General features: G+C 40.7%; 1 protein-coding gene and 2 pseudogenes across 1 annotated transcript in view; 2 read left to right on the top strand and 1 right to left on the bottom strand.

Annotated features, from left to right (window-relative positions):
* The window catches only part of IMPG1 (interphotoreceptor matrix proteoglycan 1), a 511,490-nt gene that overhangs the window by 181,726 nt on the left and 302,293 nt on the right, over positions 1-27,471 (top strand). The window lies entirely within an intron of this gene.
* LOC134913096 (5S ribosomal RNA) lies at positions 13,238-13,357 on the bottom strand (annotated as a pseudogene).
* LOC134913140 (5S ribosomal RNA) lies at positions 14,770-14,889 on the top strand (annotated as a pseudogene).

Raw genomic sequence — 27,471 nt, 5'->3', positions numbered from 1 at the left:
TAATTAATAAATCAACCATTCTTGTATTCTTTCATGGCCTTTGTATACTGGCTTACTGCAAAACAGAAGGTTGAGGTAGTTCACATCTCAATTTTATTTTTTTTAAATAATCAATCAGTCAATAAATTGATCACGCTTTTCCTGCTGGTCTCTGACCTAGTTTTTCATTGTTGAAAACATTCTTTGTTACTTTCTGTGGGGTCATTTAGGTTATTACACTGCCATCCAGTCTGCCACTGCAGTGCCACTCTTTCTCCTAGATGTGCCATGTTTGATGTTAAACTGCCACATGTTTGTGCCGCCCACTGCTGTCGCTTAGATTAGCCAGCAAGCTAGCTCAGTGTAACCTTTTGGTCTAAACTGGATGAAAACAATACTGTGAGGTGTGAGATTGTCAAAATTGACTGAAAATTATTGAAAATGAATGTTATTGAGGAACAAATATAATGCATACTGCAGGAACAAAAATAGTCCCAAATGATGTGATTGTAGCTGATTTTAGAAATTAAAAAAAATCCAGATCCAAAACCAAAACACGTGAGGGCGGTTTTGTCAAAACCAAAACCATAAAACAGGGGTCAGCACACATCTCTATAACCTAATAAAAATGTAATAAAACTGAAGGGTGCTCGATGCAATAATGTTGTGCCTATGGGTAGTCTGTTCACTAAATCTTATTCTGTTCTCTAAATCTTTAAATAGAATTTTTTTGAGTTGTTTTTTTTTCTGTTTTAATCACCACTCAGAGTTGGCCCTGGTCATAGGCAGTATAGGCAAATGCCTAGGGGCATCTGGAAAGTTAGGAAAAGCCTGGTGGCATCTGGGCAGGCTGAACATCTAAGCTCTGCTGCATTAGCTTCAGCTTTCGGACGTCTCGGCTCATAGTGGCTGTCCTCCGATGAGATATATAGGTATATAGGTAGGCAGATCAGCAGCAACAGAAAGCCTGTATAGCCCAGCACCAGTCATTCAGCTCCTTCAGCTTCCATCAGTGTGATGCTGGCATGACCTAAGGTCATGTTAGCATCATTCAAAGAAGAGAGCGCACCATATAGGAGAGAAGCAGAGGAAACACAGCAAAGGTTATAATTATGAGAGCTTGTAAAAGAGCTATGCTGGGGATTGGATTGCTGGAGACAAACAAGGGGGAGAAGGCTGATTGCTGGAGACACACAAGGGGGTAGAGACTTGATTGCTAGAGTCAACATGGGGGAGATAGTTGATTGCTGGAGACACACGAGGGGGAGACTTGATGACTGAAGACATACAGTACAAGGTGGAGATATTTGATGGCTGGATACATACAAAAGCTGGAGATTTGATGGCTGAAGATATACAAGGGGGAGAGATTTGATGGCTGGAGACACAAGGGTAGGGATTCGATGGCTGAAAATACTGAAACCCTCTACCTTCCCATTCTCCCACTGTCATGATGCCACTTTTTCTTGTGTGTGCAAAGGAGGGGGGCAGATTCTTGTCTAGGGCTAGATTAGTGATTAGATTAGTGGTTAGGGCCGACACTGTTACCACTTTGATTTGGTGGTTTCTATTCTTTATTAGTGAAACATTGAACAGCAACAGCATTTTTATTGTCAGCTTCTAAACTTACATTTTTCCAATGGGTTTTTACATTCAGTATTTTTAAACCAACAGAAAAGCATTGGTTTTTACAAAGTTATCTTAAGTGACTTTTTTCCCTTAGACTGTCTTGTTGTATTGAAAACATTTACGTTCCACCCATGCAGGTACAAGAATGTATAAATTATTGTATCGAGCACCCACTGTTCTGAGGATGTACAGTAGAATTTTGTAATTTAGGCTGCACTTTCTGCCGTAGTTCTCACTCTGCATTAACATTGTTAAAAAAAAAATTATATTTTTTTTTTATCAGCATGAAGGTAGAAAAATGAGTAGACATTGTGTAAATTGCAAAGAAACCAACTATGGGGCTATTTCAGACCTGATCGCTGCTGTGCGTTTTCGTACAGCAGGTGATCAAGTCTGAACTGCACAGGCGCCACAGTGTGCATGTGCTTGCCAGAGATATGATAGGCATATCAGGCCAGCGATCACCTCTGTCTGATTGACAGGCAGAGGCGTTTGCTGGGCGGAAGGGGGTGGGAGAGGGTGGTCTTGCGGTTTGGGGGCACGGTACGGGCCGGACGGTACAGTATGGTCCGGACCCTCACGAGTCCGGACCGTGAGGGGGTCGGTCCGCGGCAGCTGCGTGACGTCACATGCAGGCGCTGCGACCCGGGACGTGGCGAAAAGTCACCTACCAGCGCACGTAGGGACTTACTCGCCGGGTGTGATAGCATCGCCGCCATGCGATGCTATTGCACCTGTGTGGTGGGGGGAAGGCCAGACATGCGGGGCAAACTAGCCCTGTGCTGAACATCCCCCCGCAAGTCAGGGTGGCAGATCATAGCCGTGCAAAATTTTGCACGGCTACCATCCGGTCTGAATTAGGCCCTATATCCAAATGAGGTGCCATAAAAAAAATTGCTAGTGTAACAGAAATATAGTTACATAGTTACATAGTTAATGAGGTTGAAAAGAGGCAAAATGCCCATCAGGTTCAACCTGTAATCTGTCTTAAGCCGAGTTCCTTATAATGTTCCAATTGATATAATGTTTTATGTTTAGTTATCAACTGTAAATCATATTCCATTCCTCCCAGATAAAAATGTCAATATTTTAAATGCTGCAACCTTGGATATCTTTTCCAGTCAGAAATTTATCCAAGCCGTTTTTAAATGCATAGATAGAGTCCACCATTACCACCTTCACTGGCAGGGAATTCCAGATCCTTATTGCCCTAGCAGTGAAGAACCCTTTCCTACATTGTGTATGGAATTTTCTCTTGTCAAGCCTCAGCGAGTGACCTCGCGTCTTATACAGAGTTCTTTTAATAAACAATTCCTCTAATAACTCTTTGTAATTTCCCTTTATATATTTGAAGATATTGATAATGTCTCCTCTTAGACGCCTCTTTTCTAGTGTATACAATTTCAACCTAGTTAGCCTTTCCTCATACTCCGGTCCCTCTAGCCCTTTCATCAATTTATTAGCACTCCTTTGAATCCTTTCGAGTTCACAGATATCTTTTTTTATAATGTGGTGCCCAAAATTGAACACAATATTCCAGGTGCGGACGTACCAATGATTTGTACAGCGGCTGGATTACACTCTCATCCCTTGTCTCAATTCCCCGTTTTATGCACGCTAGCACCTTACTTGCCTTCTTTGCTGCACTTTGACAATGTGTACGGTTGTTTAGCCTATTATCAATAAATACCCCCAAATCTTTTTCCAATACTTTTACCCCCAGATTTTCCCCATTTAATATTAGGTTGCAAGTTTGTTTTTAGTCCCAAAGTGCATAACTTTGCATTTTTTTATATTGAATCCCATTTTCCATTTAGACGCCCAGATTTCAAGTTTAGTTAGATAAATGTTACAATCTAACTAATATACGTAGTACAATCTAAAAGGGTCAAAAGATCAAGCAGATTCCAGGGTACAGGTAAGGCGAGAAAGCAATTGGCAAAGACTCAATCAGGAAAGGGGAAAGATAGAGGAAATTTGAAATGGTGGGTCACTGAGCAATAGTCGTGGTTTCATACCACATGGGATGTTAACGCAGAGGTGTATTCATATAACTAATGGTACAAATTGCTTATTACGAGATTCTTTAATGAGGCACCACCCAGTACAGTACAGAAAACATAGCAATGTTTAGAGATATAGAGGCTTGTAGAAAGGGGAGCCTCCTGAATCCAGAAGTGGAGGATACACTTCCTGGCTAGAGATTATTAGTAGTAAACATTAGTAGTAAAGATTTACTACCTTTAGAAAAGCAAAGTATAGGGTTAGTTATACCCAAAATCACTCACTCCGAGAACAAGGGGATAAAGATAAAGTAAATGAGAGGAGGCATAGTGCAGTACTTGACTTCAAAGTGTTTAATAGATGGGCATTCCCACAGGTTCCGGTATGAATGGTTGACCATGTTATGGTCGACAGTCATTAGGTCGACCACTATTGGTCGACATTGGCATGGTCGACATGGACAAATGGTCGACACATGAAAAGGTCGACATGAGTTTTTATTACTATTTTTGGTGTCGTTTTGTGCGTAAAGTGACAGGGAAACCCAATTGGTGCACCGCGTCCCCTTGCATGGCTCGCTTTGCTCGCCATGCTTCGGGCAAGGTGCCTCGCTCCACTACAGCTGCGCATGGCACAGATTACCATTCCCAATCGTAGTCCCTGTGGATCGTAAAGTATGGAAAAGTTCCCCTAAAGAAAAAAATTTGAAAAACTCATGTCGACCTTTTCATGTGTCAACCTTTCATGTGTTGACCAATACTGAGAGAGAAGAAGGGAGTGGGATACACAAATTGGATAAGTAGAGAAAGGTAAGTGACACATTTCCATTCAGAGAAGATGGCTTGGAGATATGACCATGACATATAACAGAGGTTCTCAAACTCGGTCATCGGGCGCCCACACAGTGCATGTTTTGCAGGTCTCCTCACAGAATCGCAAGTGAAATAATTAGCTCCACCTGTGGACCTTTTAAAATGTGTCAGGGAGTAATTAATACACCTGTGCACCTGCTGGGTTACCTGCAAAACATGCACTGTGTGGGCTCCCGAGGACCGAGTTTGAGAACCTCTGACATAGAATCAAAGACTTTCTCAGTGTTTTAGCTTATAAAAAATTACTGGGGAGGGACCTGAGGCCACCCAGCAAGCTGCCACAATCGAGGCAATACCCAAATGCACACCAAGAAGTGACGGTCTGCCATGGGTGAAACCAAATTGGAAGGAAAAGTTATTGAAATCTTTCAGCAAATACCTTGGCATTAAGTTTATGGTCTTGGTTAAGGAGAATTATAGGTCTGTAGGACGAGATCAGTTTGGGATCCTTGTTGATCTTAGAAAGATCATTTGCATAGGTATCATTAAACGTGGTACAGAAGGAGTATAAACATGTAGTTTTTGAACTAAGGTAGTAAGAAAAAGTGTAATATGATAATTCAAAATCTTATAAAAATTTGACACTTAAGTCATCAGGGCCAGGGGTTTAGATCAGGGTGTGCTGATTTAAATCAACTTGATTTATATCATGTTTTAAATCATGATTTAAATCACATGATTCTTTTTTTAAAATCATTGATTTAAATTACACAATTTTTTTAAACTCAAGTTTAATGTATTGTTAAATTTAACTTTGATAATTTACATTTTTTGACAGTCATGTTTCAAGAATTCAAGAGATAAATAAAGAAAAGTATCCACATTCAAATACCCTTCTACCAACACTAGCCAAGTTCCAAACAAAAGCAACCCCATTTAATGACCTCTTGTTTGCCCACGATGTTGTGTCAACAGTGGCAGCAATAGATTGATGAAAAATGCCTATTGGTTCATAAACTGCATCTGGTAATGAAAATATCATGATAGCAGCAGTGGAATTGGTAACAGCTGCAACATCATCAGCTTCAGTAGAAAGAATATTGAATATGTTGATAAACATTTAGTTTGTTGCAGTCAAAACTGAGAAACCACTTGGGTACCGACAAAGGTGTAAAACAGGTATTTCTTTTTAAGGCATTCAATAAACTTAATGTGTAGGATTATACAGTTTTATAAATCAGGCAAGATTTTTGCCAGCTATTGTAACTTTTAACATCATTGCTGTTTCTTTCCTTTTGCAGTTTGTGATTTGTGTGTAGTTTGCTGTGCCATACCATGATTCATAGTGACACTATCAAGTCATTTAAGTTAAATATATTACAGTTATAGTATTTTAAAAGAACTTTGAATGATTGTTTTTACTTGGTTTATTTGTTTAATTGGTCATTTTTTTTATAAAAATCCAATTTAAATTTTAAAAACATTAATAAAGAAATCTGATTTTTATTTTATTTTTTCAATCTGGATGTTTTTACACCCTGGTTCAGATGTTATGAAGGGAAGAAATTACCTCTTGAACCTTGCATTCAGAAATATTCACATTCAACAGATCGCATTGTTCTGAAGTGAGTTTGGGTAACTTAGCTTCAGACATCAATCAGTAGCATATACAGTATTTGTGGTATCAGGGAGAAATGCATACAAATGTTCATAAAACTAGGAAGTCTGCAGCTATATTATGTATTTTGGTAAATTTGACACACAATGAGGAGGGATGGTGAATGTCCATAATCATTCTCCTCCAAAACATAATCTTTAACATATACTGTAAGCAGAGCCGGCCCTAGCCAATTTGATGCCCTAGGCAAAATTTTGTCTGGTGCCCCCTAGCTCCGCCGCTAGTTCTGCATCTGTACCTGCAACGCTCAGGTAGTGGGGCCCACCGGGGGGTTACCCCAGAGCCGGCCTTAGCTATAGGCAGGCTAGGCATTTGCCTAGGGCATCCAAGCATGTCTAGGGGCATCCAAGCATGTCCCTGCAGTATCTCATGCTGGGAGGGACAGTCCGCAAACTAACTGTTACTTTCCAAATGTATTCAATCAGTACTTGTATACACTGCTGTTTACATTTGTAAAAAAAATGCACACTGTGCCTTAAACTTCCTCCGACATGCTTGAATGCCCCTGACTTGCGAGACCTCAGACAGACAGCAGAAGCCCAGTAAATACAATTCCTGGACCTGTGACATTTTCACTGACTATATAAGGTTATTACTGGATGGCTTCTATAACACATGTGTATTTTGGAAGACTGCTTCACAGAAACCTGACATCACCTATACTGCTTGTGCACATAAGGGAGGGGGACCCTGTTATCCTGTGTCCCTTATCCCTGTGCAATTCCCAGGTGTCTGCAGGGACATAACATGGGCAATGTTCTCCCCACACTTTATTTCCTAGTCAGTCCATGCCGTAAAATTCCCCTGCCACCCAGCACTGTAACGTGGTCAGTAAGTTGCGTTGTGCTTTTCTATATGAAACATCAGTGCAGCGTGACTTTCGGACACATCAGACTGTAGGGCAGAGCATATCACTCCCACAGTATAAAGTAAAGGGCATGCAGTAACAGACACCAGCAAACACACTGAATAGTGAAGAGAATGGACAGTTTCTACATGTTTGATACTGGTCTTTTTGTATAACCAGCAAGTGTGGCAGTATCTGTGGCAGTATATGTGTATTATGGGCATTACTAATGTGGGGCATATGTGTAAGGTGCATTACTGTGTGGCATTATGTGTATTATGGGCATTACTAATGTGGGGCATATGTGTAAGGTTCCTCTACTGTGTGGAATTATATGTATTATGGTCATTACTGTGTGGCATTGTGCAGAGTTGAACTGGCCCACAGGGTAACCCCCGGTGGGCCCCACTACCTGAGCGTTGCAGGTACAGATGCAGAACTAGCGGCGGAGCTAGGAGGCACCAGACAAAATTTTGCCTGGGGCATCAAATTGGCTAGGGCCGGCTCTGGGTTACCCTGTGGGCCAGTTCAACTCTGCACAATGCGACACAGTAATGACCATAATACATATAATTCCACACAGTAAAGGAACCTTACACATATGCCCCACATTAGTAATGCCCATAATACACATAATGCCACACAGTAATGCACCTTACACATATGCCCCACATTAGTAAAGCCCATAATACACATATACTGCCACAGATACTGCCACACTTGCTGGTTATACAAAAAGATCAGTATCAAACATGTAGAAACTGTCCATTCTCTTCACTATTCAGTGTGTTTGCTGGTGTCTGTTACTCCCGTTAACTGCATGCACTTTACTTTATACTGTGGGAGCTAAATGCTCTGCCCTCCAGTCTGATGTGTCCAAAAGTCACGCTGCACTGATGTTTCATATAGAAATAGCGCAACGCAACTTACTGACCACGTTACAGTGCTAGATGGCAGGGGAATTTTACGGTATGGACTGACTAGGAAATAAAGTGTGGGGAGAACACTGTCCATGTTATGTCCCTGCAGACACCTGGGGTTTGCACAGGGATAAGGGACACACACAGGATGGCAGGGTCCCCCTCCCCCATGTGCACAAGCAGTATAGGTGATGTCAGGTTTCTGTGAAGCAGTCTTCCAAAATACACATGTGTTATCATAAGAAGCCATCCAGTAATAACCTTATATAGTCAGTAAAAATGTCACAGGTCCAGGAATTGCATTTACTGGGCTTCTGCTGTCTGTCTGAGGTCTTACAAGTCAGGGGCATTCAAGCATGTCAGAGGAAGTTTAAGGCACAGTGTGCATTTTTTTTGACAAATGTAAACAGCAGTGTATACAAGTCATACTTGCCTACCTGTAACAGTTAGTTTGCGGACTGTCCCTCTCAGCATGAGATGCTGCAGGGACATGCTTGGATGCCCCTAGACATGCTTGAATGCCCTAGGCAAATGCCTAGCCTGCCTATAGCTAAGGCCGGCTCTGACTGTAAGCTAAAATTGTGACTGCCTTATATTTACCTGATATTCAATGGAATACACCTTCTATTGAGCTTCTTAAAGAAGAAAATAATTCCAAAAGTTGTCTAGCAGAATTATACTTTAATTTGGTGTCACTAGTGGAAGCACTATAAACTGAAAATGCAGAAGACGTGCCAGTATGGAGGGAAGAGTGTATCTCCATATAGTCTCACTGACACTTGGCCTGGCAGGAAAGTACATGGCCCCTCATTACTGCCTTAGCAGTTAACAAGAAAGCAATGAGCCAGACTGTTAAACACGGTATATATTAAAGCCAATGGAAGGACAAATAAAAAAAATTAGATTAGTAGAGGTTTGAAATTGTGAAAATGGCCGACCTGGGTGAGGTGTGTCTAAGCCTGGTGTCACAGGGATAGGGGCATATCCAGAGATGAGGTTATTGTGTATCCATACATCATAAAGCCAGGTGAATATGGTGTTAGTGAGAAGCAAATTTTTTATTCTAGAGAACATGAGTTGTACATATGTTTAAAATGTGTAAGACCTTTCAGTAATGTTAAGTAGGGGCCAAGGGTCAGATACATCAGATGACTAATTATATATGAATGTTTTCGCACTGGAAAAAGGAATGGGGAGGGGAATGAGAATTTGTCCAGAGAGGGGATTTCCACGGTTTTACAGTACAACCCCCTTCCAATAACTAAATAAGGGGTGGACATTTGCAAGAGCAATGTGAAAAGTGAAGCATAAAGAGAGTAATTAGGAATATTAGGAGCATACAGTATATGTTCACAAGGTTGAAGGCTTTAGAAACATAGAGTTTGATGGCATATAAGAACCACTTGGCCCATCTAGTCTGCCCCTTTTTACCTTTTTTCTAAGTATATTCTTATGTCGATCCCATGCATGTTTAAATTGCTCTACTGTCTTAGCCTCTACCACATCTGATGGGAGGCTGTTCCACCTATCCAGTACCATCCATTTCTGTAAAGTCATTTTATTACAAGTTTTCTTTGCACCTATAAATATATCACGGATTATATTGCAACCCCTAGGAACTAGAATTGTATTTTGAATTGAGAATAAATAAAGAAATACAGATTTTTTTTTTAAAGAAAACAATGAAAAAAATTTCACATAAGGAAATGTTTTAACAACACATCTACAGTTGCAAGGTAAGGATTGAAAACACATAGTATATAGTACAGTTGCCCCTAAATGCCCCTAAATACCAGGACACCCAGGGGGAGAAGAAGATGTAAGTGTTGAATAAAATACTTAGCACATGGAACATCATTGAATATGTTGGTTTGACCATTGTGGGTTCTATGCAAATGGGTACATATGGGTAAAATGGATTTAGATGTACACTAATGGCACCACAGCTGCGCATTTGTACACAGAATATGTAATGAGACGCCCAATGGTAGCATCTCTGAACCACCACTTGTGTATAAGGCTACAACCAGTAGACAAACACTAACCTTCTGAGTAACTCTATAGTTGTGCAACATGGCCGCTGGCAGTAAGACTCCAGACCAAATGTAACTGTATACGGGATCACAGCCACAAGCTGTGACATGCCCCAAATATGGTCACCATTCTCACACAAAAGGTCACTTACTGTCAAGTTCTTTGCGAATAAATCCTCACTGTAAACACCATCATGAGACCATCGAGGCACATGCACAGTGCAACTTATACACATGAGCAATATAATTGCTACACTGCATACAAAAACAACTTTGAATCAGGCCCATGGGCCTCAAACAAATGAGTACTTTGGGGGTGGAATCATGAGAGACTTGTGATAATAAGTCTTGGAAAATTAGGATTTTATGGCCTTGAAAATGGATCTCAGGTACCTGCCAACATACCTTCAGAAGGGTTTTTTGTCACGAAAACGGAGTACTCACAGCATGATGTCGTTGGTTAGTGCCTGCTCGCTCTGGGCCAACACCGTGAGCCCTCTCAATAAGCACTGTAGTAATACAGTAGATAGGGTAAAGCCTAGGGCAGAGGGGAGGTTAACCTGGAGGAAGATGAAAATTTAAGGGCCAGCAACAATTCTAGAATACCAAGAAAGTGCAATTATTTCTCCTGTTATGGTTGTCAAAGTCATCCATTTTATTAACCATATCATGTACAGTTTTGAATAATGAGGGTATAGTGTTCAGGGTTCTAGAGAATCCTCTGCATCAATAAGTTAATTGTTTTTCAGTAGAATCAAAATGGGAAATGATAGAAACAATGACTAATTGATGTTTAGAAAACTTTTGCTTTAAAAAGGGTATAATAATTAGAGATGTGCACAGATCCTCATGTTTTGGTTTTGGTATTGGCAAAACAAGTCTTTTTTCAGTTCAGTTTAAAAATTGATTTAAGCACTCGATAATCATTGATAAAACAAATTGATAAAAATCAATAAAACAGCTAAAATCGTGCAAATTTTTAAATCCAAAACCAAAAATTCTGATTTAAAAACTGAATTCTGATCCACAAAATTCGGGTGGATTCAGATTCCTGAAGAACCAAAATGCAAATCTCTAATAATAATAATAATACACGACATTTCCTTGGTTCCATGGATGGCTGACAAAGCCCAGGTAGATGTCACCAGAAAGGGGGGTGAGGGTGAAGAGTAGGTATGACCTCACCCTCCTGGAGTGAGATTGCAAGGAAGTATGGCTGCCACTACAGCTGCACAGGAGGTTATTTGCAAAAGGCAGGATAGGTATCATGCCTTGCTTGCCCACTATCAGGATGGTTTAAAAGGATGGTACAGGAGAGCTAAGATTCAACATGGTGTGCAACACTAGGCCATACACACAAGTGAAAATATATATATTTTTTAGAATAAATAGACTTCTGTAAGATGTAATTTATTTTTATACAAATGTCAGTGGGCCTAATTCATGTTTGTACACAAATGCAATTGCGATTTTCTAGGCTACAGAACTGCTAAAGTTAGCAAGTCGCCACCCAGAAATGAAAATAAATGGCAACCAGAGCCATTCCAAACTCATTTGCAATTTCGTACACATTAGCAGCCTATATGCAAAAAAGAGGAACATTGAAGTTAAGGGTTGGCCTATGGCTATACAGACTGGACACAGCAGTAGCAAAGCAGGTGCCATAACTTTACACATATGAGCTTTACACACACCAAAAACTGTCATGACATGTCTGCATTTCTCCAACCACTCCCGTATAACACCTCCAAATGGTCACTTCCTGTAATTCACTTCTCCATGAAATCCTTATTGCAAGCAAGACCACAGCAGCACCTTGATGCAGCACATGTACAGTCTTTTGATAATCACTCTGTTGCGTGAACAGCAGCCATTGCATGCAAACATGAATTAAGCCCAGTATGTATTAATGATGAGATCTTTTAAAATCAACCATTTACTCTCATATTTTATAAAATAAAGAACAGGGGTAGCTTTCCAATTATTGTTGAATGGCTTCACGCTAGTACTCATCAGAATTTAAAGGGAAATATAGTTTTACACAAAATAGGGGTATATTTAATTGGTGTCGAATCCCGCTGTGGATTCGTTAGTTTTCAGATTCGACACTATTCGCCAGCCGAAACCCTCTACCGGGTGCCCTGAATTCGACATATTCAATTAAAAATGGATTCGACACGCCTCCGGTTGAAAAACGGACCAATCGTCGAATAGTGAGCGGCCTGGATTCGACTTCCCGCCATTTGGAATCATATATTAGGGCTTGTTTGCTGCGTGCTCAGCAGCCATTTTGTGAACCTGCAGAGCGGAGTGAGGAGCTGCAGAGTGATCAATTTGGTTTTTGCTTTCTGTGGTAACCTTCATACACCCAGAAGACTTTCATCCAGGATGGACAGAAGACCTTCAGCCACCCCGGAGGAGAGTAGTTTTGGAGCGAATTCAACATTTTTAGGTAAGTATCACGTGGTCTGGTGTTGCATGTAGGTGTTTGTGTAGTGTATGGGTGTTGTTTTGAGTGCTTGGCTACTGTTTTGTATGAGGTAGGAGTGCAGCATGTAATGTTTAGGGGATGGGGGGTTCCATGAGGTGTACTGTGGTGCTTCTTGATTGTGTTTGGTGTATGTATATGTGATAAGGAGGAGAAAAAAGAAAGACTCTGTGTTGGGGCACACTTGAAAATTTATGAATTTATTAAAACTTAACTTTTAATATTAATGTCACATAAAAAGAAGAAGATAGTTTGATACAAAAAAATGTTCAAGTACACAAAGTATACAAATGACAGTCTACACAGAAATATTGAAAAGTATAAAGTGTAACAAAATAAATGGTAGATTAATGATTCAAAAATTAATTAGCAGAAATCGTTAACAAAAATCAGGATAAACCTGATGGAAAATTAAGAGCACCTATGGTGAAAAAAAAATTTTGTAAAGAAAAAAATTATATGCCTAAATAAGTCAAGATAAATAATAAAAGGTGAGATCACTGTGGTAATGATTATAGGTTGTTAGTGATCTATTAACCTATGTGATCTAGAAAGAAGGCATGAGAAAAGGTATAATAATAATATAAACCATAATTGGAATACCAATTGGTTAATGGTGGTCCCCTTAGTAGAAGCTATGTTTGCTACACAAAAGATCCTAATGTAAGAAGACGTTTGTACAAATTTTGAAAACAAACGACATTGAGGAAGAAAACAAAAACAAAAATTGCCAATAGAGAGTATTTAGTAATCAGTGATTGTCAGGAGGATAATCGCAGAGTGGGTACAGGCTTTCAGAGTTGGGAAGTTGCTCTAACACTTCTGCTGTTTGTGATCATAGGTTGAATTTTTACTGCACCTGATATTCCCAAGAGGTCACCCAGCTTGGTACTGATCAGGCTTGTCAGCGCTTAGCTTCCAAGATCGGATGAGGTTGGGCGTTTACCGCTGAAATATGGCAGTAATGGCAACACTGGGATACAAATGAGAGAGTGTAATGGAGAATGAGCAACAAGGGTACTTCTGCTGTCCAGTTAGTAGCGCAGGTTCTATGTTACTGTAGGCATTGCAGAGAGTGGTCTCGCATCTGGATGAGAGAGTACAGAAATGTATAGAAAGGATAAGTAGAAAATAGGGAGGGGACCCCACCTTCTGCTGTCCACTGTCTTATATAATTTGTAGCGGACAGTGGATGAGAGAGAGGAAGGTTAGTCTCACCTATTGAAAAGATAAAGGGTTGAAGATAAAGTGGTGTGATTACCAACAATCAGTGTGTGACAGGCTAATATGCTGAGTCAGAAGACAAATATCTTAAATAGAGCCTGAGGTGTGCTGCAATGGATAGCAACCATAATTTACAAAGAAATAAACTTGTAACTGGATGGTACAAGGTCCAGCTAACCAAAAAAAGGCTGAAAACATATGCATTAGGTAGGGGAAAGAAAAGGGAAGTCATAGATCAATTTTAGAAAAAATTCAATCACAATTGTGGATCAAGTAAGCAAACAAAGAGAAGAAAAAATAGCAATATATAAGTCAAATGACTATTGAGTAATATAAAGAGTCCCAAATAGGCACATACAATACCAGGGGATACCATTTAGTGATCTGAACTAGGGAAAGTTCAGCATCACTGAGCACAGACGGACCGTTTCACCAGGGTGGCTTGTTCACTGTGTCAAGTCACCCTGGTGAAACGGTCCGTCTGTGCTCAGTGATGCTGAACTTTCCCTAGTTCAGATCACTAAATGGTATCCCCTGGTATTGTATGTGCCTATTTGGGACTCTTTATATTACTCAATAGTCATTTGACTTATATATTGCTATTTTTTCTTCTCTTTGTTTGCTTACTTGATCCACAATTGTGATTGAATTTTTTCTAAAATTGATCTATGACTTCCCTTTTCTTTCCCCTACCTAATGCATATGTTTTCAGCCTTTTTTTGGTTAGCTGGACCTTGTACCATCCAGTTACAAGTTTATTTCTTTATAAATTATGGTTGCTATCCATGGCAGCACACCTCAGGCTTTATTTAAGATATTGGTCTTCTGACTCAGCATATTAGCCTGTCACACACTGATTGTTGGTGATCACACCACTTTATCTTCAACCCTTTATCTTTTCAATAGGTGAGACTAACCTTCCTCTCTCATCCACTGTACACTACAAATTATATAAGACAGTGGACAGCAGAAGGTGGGGTCCCCTCCCTATTTTCTACTTATCCTTTCTATACATTTCTGTACTCTCTCATCCAGATGCGAGACCACTCTCTGCAATGCCTACAGTAACAGAGAACCTGCGCTACTAACTGGACAGCAGAAGTACCCTTGTTGCTCATTCTCCATTACACTCTCTCATTTGTATCCCAGTGTTGCCATTACTGCCATATTTCAGCGGTAAACGCCCAACCTCATCTGATCTTGGAAGCTAAGCGCTGACAAGCCTGATCAGTACCAAGCTGGGTGACCTCTTGGGAATATCAGGTGCAGTAAAAATTCAACCTATGATCACAAACAGCAGAAGTGTTAGAGCAACTTCCCAACTCTGAAAGCCTGTACCCACTCTGCGATTATCCTCCTGACAATCACTGATTACTAAATACTCTCTATTGGCAATTTTTGTTTTTGTTTTCTTCCTCAATGTCATTTGTTTTCAAAATTTGTACAAACGTCTTCTTACATTAGGATCTTTTGTGTAGCAAACATAGCTTCTACTAAGGGGACCACCATTAACCAATTGGTATTCCAATTATGGTTTATATTATTATTATACCTTTTCTCATGCCTTCTTTCTAGATCATATAGGTTAATAGATCACTAACAACCTATAATCATTACCACAGTGATCTCACCTTTTATTATTTATCTTGACTTATTTAGGCATATAATTGTTTTTTTCTTTACAAAAAAAATTTTTCACCATAGGTGCTCTTAATTTTCCATCAGGTTTATCCTGATTTTTGTTAACGATTTCTGCTAATTAATTTTTGAATCATTAATCTACCATTTATTTTGTTACACTTTATACTTTTCAATATTTCTGTGTAGACTGTCATTTGTATACTTTGTGTACTTGAACATTTTTTTGTATCAAACTATCTTCTTCTTTTTATGTGACATTAATATTAAAAGTTAAGTTTTAATAAATTCATAAATTTTCAAGTGTGCCCCAACACAGAGTCTTTCTTTTTTCTCCTCCTTATCTAATTATTACTGACTCTGGGAGCACCACCAACCTACAATAATTATTAGATACCTTCCTTAAGGATCTCTAAGCGTAATACTGTTGGTTATTTGAACAGGTTTTTACAATTCTTGTATAAATCTATGTTCTTCACTATAATATTTTTCCTGTGCGGAACCAAACCAAACCTTCCTGTTAACCTTGTATGTATATGTGAACAGGTGTGTATTTTTAAGGTTCTGCTTTTATTGCTGCATGATTTTAGTGGAGTTTTGTGTTTGGGGATGGTTTTTCATGTTTTTTTAATGTGCTAAAATGTGTTTCTGGTCATGCTTCAGCACTAGTGTACTAGCAGCATGACATGTTGGGGTGCAGGGGTGCATTTACTGGCCTTTTTGGTTGTTTGAGCATGGTTTTTCATGTTTTTTTATGTACTAATGTGTTTGGTCATGCTTGAGCAACGGTGTACTAGCAGCATGACATGTTGGGGAGCATTTACTGGCCTTTTGGGTTGTTGGGTGTGGTTTTTCATGGTTTTTTATTATGTGCTAATGTTTTTGGTCATGCTTAAGCAATAGTGTACTAGCAGCATGACATGTTAGGGTGCATTTACTGGTCTTTTGGGTTGTTTGGGCATGGTTTTCATGTTTTTTTTTAAATGTGCTAATGTGTTTTGTCATGCTTGAGCAATGGTGTACTAGCAGCATGACAAGTTGTGGTGCATTTACTGGCCTTTTGGGTTGTTTGGGCATGGTTTTTCGTGTTTTTTTAATATGCTAATGTGTTTGGTCATGCTTGAGCACTAGTGTACCAGCAGCATGACATGTCTGTGTGCATTAACTGGCCTTTTGGGTTGTTTGTGCGTGGTTTTTCATGTTTTTTTCAATGTGCTAATGTGTTTAGTCATGCTTGAGCAATGGTGTACTAGCAGCATGTTATGTTGGGGTGCGTATACTGGCCTTTCGGGTTGTTTAAGCGTGGTTTTTCATGTTTTTTTAATGTGCTAATGTGTTTGGTCATGCTTGAGCAATGGTGTACTAGCAGCATGACATGTTGGAGTGCATTTACTGGCCTTTTGGGTTGTTTGGGCATGGTTTTTCATGTTTTTTTATGTGCTAATGTGTTTGCTCATGCTTTTAAGCACTGGTGTACCAGCAGCATGACATGTTGGGGTGCATTTACTGGCCTTTTGGGTTGTTTGGGGCGTGGTTTTTCATGTTTTTTAATGTGCTAATGTGTTTGGTCATGCTTGAGCAATGGTGTACTAGCAGCATGACATGTTGGGGTGCATTTACTGGCCTTTTGTGTTGTTTGGGTGTGGTTTTTCATGTTTTTTTATGTGCTAATGTGCTTGGTCATGCTTGAGCACTGGTGTACCAGCAGCATGACATGTTGGGGTGCATTTACTGGCCTTTTGTGTTGTTTGGATGTGGTTTTTCATTTTTTTTAATGTGCTAATGTGTTTGGTCATGCTTGAGCAATGGTGTACCAGCAGCATGACATGTTGGGGTGCATTTACTGGCCTTTTGGTTGTTTGGGCATGGTTTTTCGTGTTTTTTTAATGTGCTAATGTGTTTGGTCATGCTTGAGCAATGGTGTACTAGCAGCGTGACATGTTGGGGTGCTGGGGTGGTTTTAGTGCTTTTTTTCTATTTTAAGAATTATGTAATGTGGGGTGTGCGGCTCTGTTTTATTTTTGGGGTGTTTGGTTGAATTTTTTGGGTAATTCCTTTTTACAATAAGGATGTCCAGGGACATCACCAGTGCGCCAGACATCACCAGTGCACCAGACATCACCAGCGCGCAGACCATCACTTGTGCGCAGACCATCACCAGCGCGCAGACCATCACCTGCACACCGGACATCATCAGCACCCAGACTAGCACCTGTGCGCCCAACTTCAAAAGTACGCAGTACATCACCTGCACGCAGGGCATCCCCAGCTCATGATCAATCCTCCAGGAGCTCCGAGACTGTGACCCAAGAGCCTCAAGCAGACATCACCCTTGTGGACCCATCACCTGACCTGTTTGAGTCGATAGGGTTAACCGAGGAGACATTTCTAGGATTTGATGACAGCTGTGCCGACGTATCCAGCCATACCCAAGAAAAGTCTCCAGATTTGAGGCCCAGAGAAGCTCCTGGAGCAGCGGCACCACAGGATGCAGAAGGTTCATATATGAATCCATGTTTTTTTTCGTCACCATTTTCTATTGTTTACTAACTTATGTTTTTGTGTGTACTTTTGCAAACAGAGGTGCCACGGACCAGCAGCGGATTTGCGTCAGGGATTGGTCCCTACTTCAGGCCGGATCTGTTATAGGAAGAGTTGGACGATGAGGTGGAAGTGCAGCAGCCCACAGTTTCTACATCCCTGTGTAAGTAATTAGATAAAACAAACTGTTTTTAAAAAATGTAAAAGTTTGTGAACCTTAAAACATATGTAGGAATGCGTCTTCTAATTTATTTCTACTTTTCTTTGCAGCTGCACAAATGCAATTGGTGGCAGACATTCAGCAAAAGCAGGATCCCTCAAGGATTCAGAGGGTTAACACCCTGGCAACAGAGATGCAGGCCCACCAGGAGAGTTTTCAGGATGTCGTCGACACCAGACTGGAGGCCATTGAGAAGATGGCCACCAGTATGGTTGAAATGCAAAAGGCTATGGCCGACAGCATGGCAGAAATGTGAAAGACCAGGCAGGCAGATCACAGGGAGACTATGGACATCCTTCACGTTCTGGTCACATCCATCAACTGGCTGGTGGACAACATGGCATACCAGTCACACAGCATTCAGAACATGTCGGAGAGCCAGCAACATTCCGTAGCCAACCAACAGATCATCGCAACAACGCTCCAGATGATCTACAACAAACTCCCAGAGCCAGCTCATCAACATGCTGGTCAACCACCACATCCGCCACCACAAGCCACACTGACGCCTCCTGCCCTTGCTCCACCACAATCCTGGTATGGACAGTCACAGCAGTACCAAGGCTATACAGGGATATACCCCATCTACCAGATGCCTCCACCACCAACACCGGCCTCAACATCTACACCAGCGTGGCCACCAAGGCCAGTACATTACACTCAACAGCTGCCAAGGAATCTGTCGCCACAACAGGAGGAAGAGGATCAGGACAGCCACCACACACGATAGCGCGGTCGTATTTTTTCATTATTTCAAATGTTAATTTTCCTGCTTCCCCTTTTCTCCCTCCCATTAGTTTGTTTTATTCAATTAAAACAATACAACAAATATGTATTCTTCCCCCCCCCACCCCAGACCGGGTACTACCAAGAAGCTAGACATACATGCGTGAACTGATGAAAGCTCCTTATGGTTACATATATGATGGGCCAAAGAGCAATAATCTGATACCACATTTTTTTATTTTTTTATACAAATACACCTTTTAGGTTAAAGTTTTGTAAATTAAGTATTCACTTTTGTATTTCTTGAGCATTCACTAGTATTTTTTTACATTCTTCTTCATAGGGATGGTTGACAAAGAGGCGTGGACAGTGTTGTTCATGTTGTGCTTACAAAGGTGAGTAATGCCATGTTTCACTATACACACACTTACACAAACCTTGTCCCGCATTGCCCTTGGGGAACCACACAGTCCAGCAAAACCCATTGCTGGACTGTGTGGTTCCACAAGTGCAGGCGTGGCAATGTACTGAGTACTGACACCACCAGTCTTCCACTTTGGCCGGCCTGCCCTTGGGGAACCACACTGTCTTGCAAAACCCATTGCTGGACTGTGTGGTTCCACAAGTGCAGGCATGGCAAAGTACTAAGTACTGACACCACCACTCTTCAACTTTGGGCTGCCTGCCCTTGGGGAACCACGCAGTCTTGCAAAACCCATTGCTGGACTGTGGTTCCACAAGTGCAGGCGTGGCAAAGTGCTGAGTACTGACACCACCACTCTTCCACTTTGGCCTGCCTGCCCTTGGGGAACCACACTTTCCAGCAAAACCCATTGCTGGACTGTGTGGTTCTACAAGTGCAGGCGTGGCAAAGTGCTGAGTACTGACACCACCACTCTTCAACTTTGGCCTGCCTGCCCTTGGGGAACCACACAGTCCTGCAAAACCCATTGCTGGACTGTGTGGTTCCACAAGTGCAGGTGTGGCAAAGTGCTGAGTACTGACACTACCACTCTTCCACTTTGGCCTGCCTGCCCTTGGGGAACCACACAGTCCTACAAAACCCACTGCTGGACTGTGTGGTTCCACAAATTTTCTTGGAAAAGGAATCTGAAATGTGACATCATTACAGTGCACTTTACTTAAGTCTGATTTTCTATTTTTTTTTTTCAGATATCTACAGAAGAACAAGAAATGTGTGAAGAAGAACAAACACTTCTTTTTTATTTATTACAATTTTTTTTTCTGAACAATACGAAATCAAAGTCTGTAATTTACTTCAATAAAATTTTTAATTTAGAAGATTTCTGTTTTTTCTTTAAAATATAGTAAATGTAATTTACAATAGCGCATTTAAGGGATGCGGGGGTATTGAAGGTATAGAGGTAGGCCGTCCATGGTAGAGGGGGGTACTTTAGCATCACTTTACACCGGAAAGGGTACTTTTATCTTTGGGAGGGCTACTCCGTGAAACCTGCGGAAGACAAAAAGGATTAAGTTCTAGGTATTTGAAAGCATGTCATCGATCCTGAAAAAGAAGAATAGCAGGTACCAGCAACATTACACAAATACACAGGTTACACCGACAAGAGGGAGGTTGGCCCAATACATCTCACCTGAAGGGTCTCTTTGTGACATGGTGGTGGGGGAGGTCCACATCATAAGTAGGCTGTCATGGTTGAGGGGGGACTTTAGCATCACTTTACACCGGAGAGGATACTTTGGCCTTGGGAGGGCTACTCCGTGAAACCAGCGGAAGACAAAAAGGATTAAGTTCTAGGTATTTGAAAGCGTGTCATCCATCCTGAAAAAGAAGAACAGCAGGTACTAGCAAGATTGCACAAACACACAGGTTACACCGACAAGAGGGAGGTTGGCCCAATACATCTCACCTGAAGGGTCTCTTTGTAACATGGTGGTGGGGGAGGTACACATCACAAGTAGGCCATCATGGTTGAGGGGGGACTTTAGCGTCACTTTACACCGGAGAGGATACTTTGGCCTTGGGAGGGCTACTCCATGAAACCTGCGGAAGACAAAAAGGATTAAGTTCTAGGTATTTGAAAGCGTGTCATCCATCCTGAAAAAGAAGAACAGCAGGTACTAGCAAGATTGCACAAACACACAGGTTACACCGACAAGAGGTGTAACCCAATACATCTCACCTGAAGGGTCTCTTTGTAACAGGGCGGTGGTAGGTCCACATCACAAGTAGGCTGTCCATAGTAGAGGGGGGTACTATAGTATCACTTTACACCGGAGAGGGTACTTTGGCCTTGGGAGGGTTACTCCTTGAAACATGTGGAAGAGAAAAAGGATTAATTTCAAGGTACTTGAAAGCTTGTCATCCCTCCTGAAAAAGAAGACCAGCAGGTACCAGCAACATTGCAGAAACACACAGGTTACACCGATAAGAGGGAGGTTGGGTCCCTGCATCTCAGCTGAAGGTTCTCTTTGTAACATGGCGGTGGGGGAGGTCCACATCACAAGTAGGCCATCATGGTAGAGAGGGTACTGTAGCATCACTTTACACTGGAGAGGGTATTTTGGCCTTGGTGGAGGTACTTTTATCTTTGGGAGGGCTACTCCATGAAACCTGAGGGAGGTCCACATCACAAGTAGGCCATCAACAGGAACAGGAATCCAAAAAGTGATAAACAAACATAACTGGCAAATGAACAACGACAACCCATCAACAGACACACAACTTGGGTATAAAACTGTGAACTGGACATCAACAGGACAATTCTTTAAAAAAAAAGACACATATTAATTTAAAAATATGACACACTGATTTTACATGAAAATACAAATATTACAAGTATACTCACAGGTCGAGGAAAAATAAGTCTGGATCAAATTACTTTTAGCTTCATCTCCTTCATCCATACCCACAGGTGGAGCAGAAGAACGGTTCCTGTTGCGGAAAGCCCTGCGACGAATAGTCACCGGCAAACGGTTTGCGACACAAATGTTGTGTAGAATACAACATGCATTTACTATGCTGCAAACCTTCACTGGTGAGTATAAAAGAGCACCACTGGAAGAGTCTAAACTTCAAAACCGGCTTTTAAGTACACAGAAGGCATGTTCAATTACTCCCCACGATGTAATGTATGTCTCTTGGTACCATTCTTGGGCTTCACCTACAAGATTAGACAATGGCGTCAAGAGCCAAGGTTTGTTGGGATAACCCGCATCGCCTATGAAAAAAAGAAAAATGGTGGGTAATATTAAAAAAAAATCTTACCTAACAGCCAGCCATCCGGCATTTTTCCTGTCTCAAAATCCTGAAACAGCGATGACTGGCTTAGGTTTAAGGAGTCATGAGATGACCCAGGAAATCCCACAAAAAGGTTGGTAAACTTTATATCGGCATCACAGACCACCTGAACATTCATGGAATGGAAGCGTTTTCGGTTCCGAAAGCATTCTTCTGAATTCCGTGGCAGTCTGAATTGTACATGCGTACAGTCAGTCGCGCCCAGAACATTGGGGAATTTAAATTCATTGTAAAAGCCTAATTTGACCTCACGACATCCGCTGTCCGTATCTGGAAATCTGATGAACTTGGTCTTTAATTTGCGGAACGCCTTAAGAACCTGGGTTATACAGCGCAACAGTGTCGGCTGTGAAAAAATGCACGTTTGAGCCAAAGTAGGCTGGAATGTGCCTGACGCCAAAAAATTTAATGTAGCCAGAAGTTTCTGGAAACCACTGACTGCGTGATTTGTCCATGCCCGAGGATCCATGTCTGGCTCTAACAGATCGTACAGTGTATATATTTCATGAGCTGATAAGCGATCATTTTGTAACACCTCGAACTCGGAGAGATCCTCCAGTACACTCCTAGTGCAATACTGGCGTGGACGTGGAAATGATGCACGCACTGACTCACCCAATGCAGACATTTGCTGAACACGATCCTGATGTTCAAGAGCCTGTTTATCCTCCACACTTGCCACCAGCATGAACATCACAATTTGGTCAGAAAAAGGCTCCATTATTGTAGTCAGTGTCAAAAAATATTATATATATGTTAAAAACGCAGATTGCCCTAAAAAAAAAATTCCACAAGAGAGCTGACTGTAATGGCTGCTCTTCTCCCTGAAGTCTCAAACATAGGAGTGGCTTTGGAGAAGTGTAACCTGGGTAAAACTGTGGACTCATGGGTACATTTCTTCCCTCGGCCCAGTACAGGAAAAAATATTCTGGGGAAAAATAAAAATATAATAATGTGGTTCACAAATACAAAAACCAAGTAGATAATTACTTCAAATATAAATAAAAATGCTATTTGAAATAAAAAAAAACACAAAAAAAGTAAGTATTTAAAATTTCTTGTCATCTAACACCAATGAAATTGTCGAAAGCAATGTCGAAAAGCACTGATACCGATTCGACAATCTTCAATTGAATATACTTTTGTTGAAATGCCGGCTTTTTAACATTACAGACATTTGACTGTAGAAAAGTAAAAAGTCGAAACGGATCCAACAGGTTTTTTGTCGAAAGGAGCTGTATTGAATTGTCGAATCCAATTCGACATGGGTTTTTTGTTGAAAAAGCACAGTTTTTCGACAAAATAAGGGATTTTCGACACCAATTGAATATACCCCATAGTGTCTTAATCAGTTTATTAGAAACAGCATGTGATAGAAAGGTAGGCGTTATCAAGAAAATATTTTTGTGATGTAAATATAGTTTGCACAAAATAGAACTTTTCAGAAGGGAAGAAACCTTTGGCAATACAGTTGCTTGTAAATATCAAGTCCAAACAGAAATGATCATAGGTGCTCTGTTGAAAGCTCTCTAATAGCTATATTTAAACATGGTCACAACATGAAGTGCTTTTTTATATCATCTTGTACAGTATGTGAAAATACTCAACATTACCTATTTTCATGTAACATGGTATATTATTATCACAGCTTGAAATATATTTTACATAAAGGCTTAGACCTAGGAAATTCTTCTAACACCATTTAATACAGACACAATATAACTGATATTACTCAAGGTTGTGTTGACAACATCATGCCAAGCGTGATTATCCCTAATGCAACTTGCAGCTGTCGATGACAATTATTAGAAATGTTAAATGGGAGATTTTATTGCTTCCCCAGGACATACTGTAGTTAAGTATAACCACTCCATGTATAGAAATGTAATATTTGTTGCATGTTACATATAAAAGTTATTTTCAGTGTTCAGTTCCACTTGAAAGTAGAGATGTGCGCCGACCCCCGTGTTTTGTTTATGATGTTGGTTTTGGCAAAAGTGCCCTCAGTGTTTTTGCTTTGTTTTCTGGTTTAGGAAAAAATCACCCTCACATGTTTTGGTTTTGGAACTGGATTTTTTTTTTAAACTAAATTGCTATAAACAGCTAATATCATACACCGTGGGCCTGTTTTTGCTCCTACAGTATTAGCAACCTCTATAACAGAGCTTCCCAAACTGTGTGCCGTGGCTCCCTGGGGTGCCTCGGGACACTTGCAGGGGTGCAATGGGTTGGTGGTCCAGGACCAATTCAAATTATTCATGGTCAATATAATAGGCAAAACCAGTGCTGGTGGCTGCCAGTCATAAAATATGTGGCCAAACAGAAGCAAATCTTGTCCCTCACCACACAACTGACCCTAAGGATGACATATAAAAGCGATCTACTTAATGTAATATTTCTTTCTAAATTTCTCAATAAGAAATTTTTGGCCTAGGGGTGCCGTGAAAAAAATTCTGATATTCTAGGGTGCTGTGATTCAAAAAAGTTTGGAAATCACTGCTCTATAATATTCATTTCTAGTAATTTCCAGTCAATTTTGGCCACCTCACAGCTCACAATAATGTTCACCATAATAGGCCAAAGGATGGCTGGCTAAAAGAAGCAACAGAGAAACTGCACAAACACACAGCAGTTACTTTAACACTATAGTTAATCTATGAAACATTGTGACACAGTAGTGGCAGACAGGGTGGCAGTTTAAAAAACTACATGACCCCATGGAAATAATATTTTCAAAAGAAGAGGTCACAGGGCAGTACAGGGATTAGAGGTTGAGTATGCAGTGGCAGGCAGGTAAAACATTGATTGATTGATTGATTGATTGATTGAAATTGATAAATTACATTGATTAATTTAGCAAGTTAAATACATTTAAAATCACAATAATCTGTTTTGCAGCTCTTCAGAAGAGAAAAGGGCATACAAGAATATAATGTTAATAGACAAGTTTTCCTGACAGGGGTTGAAAAAGAAGCCAAGAAAATAAATACTTGCACTGTTGAGATTATATATTACACTAACATATATTCAGATGGTGACCTGCTGGCAAAAACTGTCCCCCTCCCCCAACCCTCCTAGTTATGTAACACACCCCTGCATTGCATTTATGATGTGCACCAGAGAGTCCACTCACCCTTATGTTGTAAATTAATTTAAAAAGGATATGCACAGTTTAACAAACCAAGTATGTCAGCGATAGGGAATTGCCCCTTTTGTGGCTGAAGTGTTGGGTTTGTTTGGGCCCAAAAAACTATTTTTTGAAGGACTTTAACATTAATGAGGAGGTTGATGATGAGGGTGTTGGCAGCAGAGATTGCACGTGCAGGTCCAAACTATTGGTAGCTTTTACTGGACTACAAAAGGAAGGATGTACACCAACAATATATGCGCAGTAAAATGGACTGAGCAGCCCTGCTACTTCACCAAGCGGGACAAACACATAAATCCCAAAAAATTCAAAGTAGGGAAAATAAAGTGCAGCATGCATTGGCGCTCATACCATAAGATGAATCCCTTATATTAAAAGCAGATAGACTGAACCATGAATTTAAAATAAATAAAGTGCATTTATTACATGGACAGACTGGTATACATATATAAACAATAAACAATAAAAGAATCCAAGGATGGAACCTGGAGACAGTGTCTAAGATAAAGTGACTGTGCAGATGGATGAACAAACAATCTCTCACCATAGGATGGCCCTGCGGTGGGCTAGCTTAGAATAAGCAATTTGTGGTCCAGAGCTGAATTAGCTCTGCACCACCGCACAGGGCTTAAATCAGCAAGTTGGTTGTTCCAGAGATGTCACTGCTCCAAGGTCCAAAGCAATCCTCTATCCAAATAACAACGCGTTTCGGTCGGTAAACTCCGACCTTTTTCAAGTTTTGGATAGATGTACTGAGTCCAAACAGCTATTTATACCCATGTACATGATTAACATCACTAACACCTGTGTTGGAAGGCGTAGCAAACTTTCCCGGCGCTTGTTGCCGGAAGTGAAGCGCTATGCGTTCCAGCGCCGGCAGGAAGTCCCGCCGCATGCGTTCCATTGCTTTGCCGGAATCATTCTTTCAGCCGTGATGTTCTTCAATATGCTGTATCTTTTGTATGCTCCTCACATGTGACAAGTGCCAAATACAAACTATGTATAATACATTATGTTGCTCAGATAATGACAAACGACGGATCCTCATAAAACAAGTCCTCGTCCGCCATCTTTGTTGAGGGAAAAGGACACCTTTTTCCATATTCTCGACGGGGTTGTTGTGAAATCTGCCCATATTTCTTCTTAATCTTATGTAACTTTCCCAGAGGAGGACCCACTCTGACCAAGCTTAGTGGTACTTAGTATTCCCACTAGTCCTTCCCTATTACCCGAGTGGAATCGCTCCTTACCGGTGAATTTTGGGCGGAATTTCATTGGAGGACAAATAGCAACATATGGATGCCCAGATATAGAAAGAAAGAAAAAGACATGATTAAAACACATATACTGATAAAAATGTGTAGTCCATTATTCTAAAAACCACTTTAATTCAAAGTCGGCATTGTGCCCATTAGGTTTTAAAGAGTTGAGGTCAAATATCCAACGCATCTCACTTTGCGGCAGACGTTTTTCAAGATCCCTATTTTTCCAATTGGATTTGACTTGTTGGATTCCCAAGTATCTAATGATATTCCCTTCACATTTCTTGTGCACCTTATTAAAGTGCTCCGAGAACGGGAGACTATCTAGGCCCTTGCGGATATTGTAGACGTGTTCCGCCATTCTGGTTTTTAAGGGCCTAGATGTTTTTCCCACATATACTAGCCCACACCTGCACTCAAGAAAGTATATGACATTTCTTGAGTTGCAGGTAATGAAATCCCTGATTTTATATTTTTTCCCATTGACTGTAAAGTCTGTAGTTTTTCATGGGAGATCTTTTTTGTAAGTAGTCCGACACATTAAACAGGCCCCACACCTGTGGAAACCTTGGTTGCATGTCCTAGCCAAGGTCTTATCTGGTAAACTACTCTTAACCAAATGGTCCTTCAGGGACTTAGCTTTTTTGTAAATAAACGTGGGTTTGTTGGGAATGATTTTTCCAATGACAGGGTCATCTTGCAAAATTCTCCAGTTCTGTTTGAAAATCCGCTCAATTCTCTTATGATATGCCCCATATTTGGTGACAAAAGCCCATTCATAAGGATTCCCACTCGTTTCCATGGGGTTTTTTCTAATAACAATGCCTTTCTGTCTGTATTTATCACTTGTTCTTCTGCTTATCCTAGAAGGGACTCAGGGTACCCTTTTCCCCGAAAGCGATTTCCCATCTCTTTTAGTTGAACTTCCAATATTTTTGGATCTGTACAGTTCCTTTTAAGGCGTTTATATTGCCCGGCTGGAATATTTTCCAGCCACTTATGATGGTGCTCGCTGTCTATATTAATGTAGGCATTTGAG

This window comes from Pseudophryne corroboree, chromosome 4, assembly GCF_028390025.1.
Source record: "Pseudophryne corroboree isolate aPseCor3 chromosome 4, aPseCor3.hap2, whole genome shotgun sequence".
NCBI lineage: Eukaryota > Metazoa > Chordata > Amphibia > Anura > Myobatrachidae > Pseudophryne > Pseudophryne corroboree.
Note: the sequence above shows the minus strand (reverse complement) of the source record. Positions and strands in the feature narration are given on the sequence as shown.